The sequence below is a fragment of the Leucoraja erinacea genome, unplaced genomic scaffold, assembly GCF_028641065.1.
Source record: "Leucoraja erinacea ecotype New England unplaced genomic scaffold, Leri_hhj_1 Leri_424S, whole genome shotgun sequence".
In the NCBI taxonomy this organism is placed as follows: Eukaryota; Metazoa; Chordata; class Chondrichthyes; order Rajiformes; family Rajidae; genus Leucoraja; species Leucoraja erinaceus.
In genome coordinates, this window is record NW_026576325.1 from 32,813 (window position 1) to 39,150 (window position 6,338).

A 6,338-nucleotide genomic window follows, 5' to 3' on the forward strand; every position below is an offset into this window, starting at 1 on the left:
ACTATCCATGCCTGACCCGCTGAGTTACTCCAGCACTTTTGTCTACCTTCGATTTTCCAGCATCTGCAGTTCCTTCTTAAACATCCAGAATCAGTAGCCCGTTCCTGCTTTCTCCCCATATCCCTTGATTCTGTTAGCCCCAACAGCTAAATCTAACTGCCTGGAATACATGAAAGAGTGAATTGTCTGAAAAAGTCTCGACTGAAGAGAGGGACATTGGCGGATATTGGGGGGGGGGCGACTGGCTGCAGTGTCCACGTCGCAGAGAGCGGTGAGTCTGTGGAATTCTGTGGAAATTTTGAGTCTGTGGAATTTTTCTCACAGAGAGTGGTGAGTCTGTGGAATTCTCTGCCTCAGAGGGCGGTGGAGGCCGGTTCTCTGGATGCTTTCAAGAGAGAGCTAGATAGGGCTCTTAAAGATAGCGGAGTCAGGGGATATGGGGAAAAAGGCAGGAACGGGGGTACTGATTGGGGATGATCAGCCATGATCACATTGAATGGCGGTGCTGGCTCGAAGGGCCGAATGGCCTACTCCTGCACCTGTTGTCTATTGTCTATTGTCGGGAAAACGAATTGAAAAAAACCCACCTGCGGGCCGGATGATTTCGGGTTGGGGGCCTCATCTGGTCGCTGACCCCCGGCCTAGACGTCAGCCCTTTTTGTGTCCCCCACCCCCCCCCCCCATCCACCATGTTTCCACCCCTGCCTGACACATGCACGCACCCTAAACGTTGATCCACTGATGATAAACAAGGAGCGAGTACAGCCAAGCCAACAAAAAGGGTTTATTAAACACACGTCTACAAATACATACAGCCCCCTGGCAAACCTGCAGACAACTGGAGGATTATATAGTCTCTTGTCTCAGCTGGTCCACCCCGAGGTGTTGCCAGATATACAGAGGCCAATCTCTTTCCGACACCCGCGCTCTCGTTAAAAGAAGAAAGCATCACTCCACTCAACATAAAACTATTTATTTCGTAAAGTCGTTATAAATTAGTAAAGCCAGGGGAGGGGCAGCCCCTTAGGTTTGGGTCGGATGCCAGCTCTGCAATTACTGAGTACATACATTCAAATAAAAACTTTACACTAGGCAGTTCAAGTGGGTTTTTTTTTTAAAAAGGCAGAAAAAGAGACCTTGTTTTTAAATTAATTGCAAACTGATGTCTCGTTACATTTTGAAATCTGAGGTGAGTTTCCAGCAAGTTCCCTTTATTACATTGGATTTGCAATGTCTATCGTTCCCCCCCCACCAACCCCCCGCCCCCCCCCCCATATTCTAACAACGCAAAATGCTGGAGTTACTCAGCGGGCTAAGTCTCATCTCTAGGGAGAAGGAATCGGCGACGTTTCGGAGCGAGACCATTCTTCTGAGACCACACCTGGAGCATTGTGTGCAGTTTTGGTCCCCTAATTTGAGGAAGGACATTCTTGCTATTGAGGGGGTGCAGCGTAGGTTTACAAGGTTAATTCCCGGGATGGCGGGACTGTCGTATGCTGAGAGAATGGAGCGGCTGGGCTTGTACATTCTGGAGCTTAGAAGGATGAGAGGGAATCTCATTGAAACATATACGATTATTAAGGGTTTGCACACGCCAGAGGCAGGAAACATGTTCCTGATGTAGGGGGAGTCCAGAACCAGGGGCCACAGTTTAAGAATAAGGGGCAAGTCATTTAGAACAGAGATGAGGAAACACTTTTTCTCACAGAGAGTGGTGAGTCTGTGGAATTCTCTGCCTCAGAGGGCGGTGGAGGCCGGTTCTCTGGATGCTTTCATGGGAGAGCTAGATAGGGCTCTTAAAGATAGCAGAGTCTGGGGATATGGGGAGAAGGCAGGAATGGGGTACTGATTGGGGATGATCAGCCATGATCACATTGAATGGCGGTGCTAGCTTGAAGGGCCGAATGGCCTACTCCTGCACCTATTGTCTATTGTCCATTCCTTCCTGCCAGAGACGCTGCCTGCCCCACTGAGTTTACTCCAGCATTTTGTGTCTATCTTCGGTTTAAACCAGCATCTGCAGTTCCTTCCTACACATTTGTCTCGAAGATCTCAGAAGGTCAGAAGTGACAAGGAGCAGAATTAGGCCATTCGGCCCATTGAGTCTACCATCTCTGCATCGTTGTCTCGCAATATCCTGATCGGCCACTAAATCGTCCCCAGTTTACGTCAAGGCACTCATTTCTCTGCTGTTGCAAAGACCCAATGAAAGTTGAAATTGCTGGAAGGCATCTCAGGCTGTGTGATTTCTGAAGGAGTCTGCACATTGACAAACTTGCCTGGCCCTAAGCAGCAGCAGGTGGCACTGATGGCCATTTAGAACGGTGATGAGGAAACACTTTTCCCCCCACACAGAGAGTTGCGAGTGTGTGGAATTCTCTGCCTCAGAAGGCGGTGGAGGTCGGGTTCTCTGGATATTTTCAGGTAGAAGGTACAGGAGCCTGAAGACTGCAACGTCCAGGTTCAGGAATAGCTACTTCCCCACAGCCATCAGGCTATTAAACCCAACTCAAACAAAACTCTGTACATTAATAGCCCATTATCTGTTTATTTGCACTGTATCTGTTTATTTATTCATGTGTGTGTATATATTTATGCAATGGTATATGGACACACTGATCTGTTCTGTATTCATGCCTACTATGTTCTGTTGTGCTGAAGCAAAGCAAGAATTTTGTTGTCCTATCTGGGACACATAACAATAAACTCTCTTGAATCTTGAGAGAGCTAGATAGGGCTCATAAAGATAGCGGAGTCAGGGATATGGGGAGAAGGGAGGAACGGGGTACTGATTGGGGATGATCAGCCGTGATGGCGGTGCTGGCTGGAAGGGCTGAATGGCCTCTACTCCTGCACCTATTGTCTGTTGACCATGACCTTCTGCTGTTCCCAAGGAAGGCATTAGGCTTCCACATTCCAATGATGGGAGATAGAAGCAAAATGCTGGTGTAAAATCAGTGGGCTGTCCCATCTCTGGGGCGAAGGAATGGGCGACGATTTGGGTCGAGACCCTTCGAAGATTCCTTCCCCCAGAGACACTGCCGGTCCCGCTGAGTTAACTCCAGCATTTTCTGTCTATCTTTGGTTGAAACCAGCATCAGCAGTTCCTTCCTACACATCTGTAATGATGGGAGATATCCAAGGGTCTTTAGTTGGCAACTGAACAATGAGGATCTCAAAGATCTCAGAATGTCAGAAGGAGCAGAATTAGGCCATTCGGCCCATCGAGTCTACTTCGCCATTGAACCACGGCCAATCTCTCTCTCTCTCCCCCCCACCCCCAATCTCCTGCCTTCTCCCCGTAGACCTCCTTCAGAAACCACCAGGCCACCGCACAATAGTTAAACGTTGATCGTTCATGATTTCGTGCAAGAACACATCAAGGATATGGCACTTTCCGTCTATCCAGCTCTTCGAGTTTGAGTTCATGCGATGGTTTGGTTTTACCAGAGACATTGGAGCCAAGCAAAGATGCAATGGCTGGGTTTAATTCATTCATCACTGAGCTAAATGAAGGGTGTGATATTGGTGGATCGTGACACACACTGGGATGTTCCTGTCATGTGGGCAGTGTCAAGCATTAGATACTTGATCCATGATCCAGAGCCATGGTCACCAGTGCTGGCTTGAAGGGCCAAATGGCCTACTCTGAACGGCACCTATTGTCTATAGTCTGCCTGGGCCATTACACACACACACACACACACACAGTGATACAGTGTGGAAACAGGCCCTTCGGCCCAACTCGCCCACGCCGGCCAACAATGTCCCAGCTACTACACTAGTCCCACCCGCCCGCGTTTGGTCCATATCCCTCCAAACCTGTCCTATCCATGTACCCGTCTAACTGTTTCTTAAACGGTGGGATAGTCCCAGCCTCAACTACCTCCTCTGGCAGCTTGTTCCATACACCCACCACCCTCTGTGTGGAAAAAGTTCCTATTAAATCTTTTCCCCTTCACCTTGAACTTATGTCCTATGGTCCTCGATTTCCCCCTGCTCTGGGCAAGAGACTATGGGCCAAATGATGTGGTCAGACAGCAGCGTTGCCTATTCCTTTGCTCCATAGATGCTGCCTCACCCGCTGAGTTTCTCCAGCTTTATCTACCTGTAATCACCAAGGCACCTTCTCACCAGCCAACTCGACTGCTCCGCGGTGCACCTTGTCTAAGAAGGCTGCTCGCGACAAAAACATTTTGCCTTCGAGAAATCAATGAACTGATCAATTAACCAAGAAATCAATTAACTGATCAATTAACCAAGAAATCAATTGACTGAGAAAAACAGAACTGCCCAGGGATCTAAACATTCACGTGAAAGTCTCCCTTCCACAACCACTCCATCGTGAAATATTCTCTGCTCTGCGATCGAGAGTCTTTCTTTTATAGAATACACAATATATAATATAATTTTATTTTTCTTAAAATACATTTTGTCAGTATTCCATTCAAAAATACTGTACAAACAAAGGACCTTTATAATTCTCTCTGTGAACATTAACTTTATCATATAGAATATCTATGCTTTGGGAGATCAGAACGTCTCCATGGCACCACCCTCTTCGCTGGAGATGAACTCCGACCTCCACAATGCCTTCAAAACTCACATTGCTTCTATTTCTAAATAGATTTTTTTGTTTAAAAAGAAATCCCTCGTCCTCAGAGTGTGTGTGTGTAGACTCTTTACGGTTTTGGAATCACGAGTTCAGAAAAACATGCGCCTATCTGTGGTTAGTTTTAGAGACACAGCCTAGACACAGGCCCTTCGGCCCACCGGGTCTATGCTGACCAGCGATCACCCGTTCACACCAATGAGGGGTGGGGGGGGGGGGGGGCGATATACCAGTTGTGGACCTCTGGGACCCGGAGGAAACACACGCGGTCACAGGTGAAAGGTGCAAACTCCACACAGACAGCTCCCGAGGTCGCCAGGGATCCAACACGGGTCTCTGGCGCGGTGTGAGGCAGTGGTTCTACCCGCTGCGCCGCTACCGAGAACTTTCTCCCCCCCGTGGGTTTCCTCCGGGTGCTCCGGTTTCCTCCCACGCTCCAAAAGACGTGCGGGTTTGTAGGTAAATGTGCCAAATGTCCCAACCAGTGGGTGCGTGCGTGTGGGAGATTGCGTTAGCGTGCGGGGATCGCTGGTCGGCGCGGACTCGGTGGGCCGAAGGGCCTGTTTCCGCGCTGGATCTCCCAAAAACTTAAACTAAACATAAAACACAGTGTTTGCTTTCTGTTGGGAAAATAAGGAAAGCTGAGCCCAACACATCATGCCTGACAGACCAGAACACAACAGCACTGTCAGAAGGAGGTTAAAATCACAAGTAGTTATAATCATTTGTTTTCATAACAATTCATGCATTTGGTGGAAATAGTCCACCAATAATGTTACTGTGTTCACTCTAAGAAGCACAATTGGGATTATACACGCCACTGGGGACAAAATACAGGTAACAACAAAAGTTTAAATTATATCTAATCTTAGAGAATGCTTGAGGATTTTCTTTGAAATTCACTTTTCCGTAAGCTTTGGAGCTTGGAGGTTTGGGGGTCGTGGGGGGGGGGGGGGGGGGGGGTCCATTGGGAAGGTATGGACTTCGGTCTAGAAACAGGAGGTGGGGGCCTCTGTATAATTGTTCGAGGAGCCCGGAGGTGTGTGTGAAGGTCAGGGGTCGGCGGTTCACGTTTGTGTGAGCAAGCAGCTTTTTAAAAAAGTTTTTGGGGACAAAAAAGCTGCGGTTATCTAACAACAGTTCTCGTTTTAGAAATAGGGAGGGGAGGGGGGAGGATACTCTGTGTGTTGGGGTGGGGGGGAGCGTGCAGGATGGTGGAGAAAGGAGGGGGGGTGGCGGGGGGGTTTGCGATGGGTAGGTAGGCCCCAAACACAAGGCCTTGTCGGCCCGGCCTAAAAACACAGGGTTCCCTCTCCCCAAAGTGAGACAAGACGTTGCATGGGGTGATCACCCAGTCTCCCAGCTCTGATTTGGGGTTGTGGGGGAGGGAGGAGATAGAGGGGGGGGGATGGGTGATTGGGGAGGGGGGGGGGGGGAGAGTGTCCCATACAGAGGTGGGCATGTTTTGAGGCCTAGTTAAAGGTCGGGCCTGTGAGGGGAGGAGAGTGTCCCATATAGAGGTGGGCATGTTTTGAGGCCTAGTTAAAGGTCGGGCCTTTGTCCCATATAGGGTGGGCCTAGTTAAAGGCTTGGGCGGGTGGGGGAGGGAGAGTGTCCCATATAGAGGTGGGCATGTTTTGAGGCCTAGTTAAAGGCTGGCACTGGGTGGGGGGGGGAGGGGAGTGTCCCATATAGAGGTGGGCATGTTTTGAGGCCTAGTTAAAGG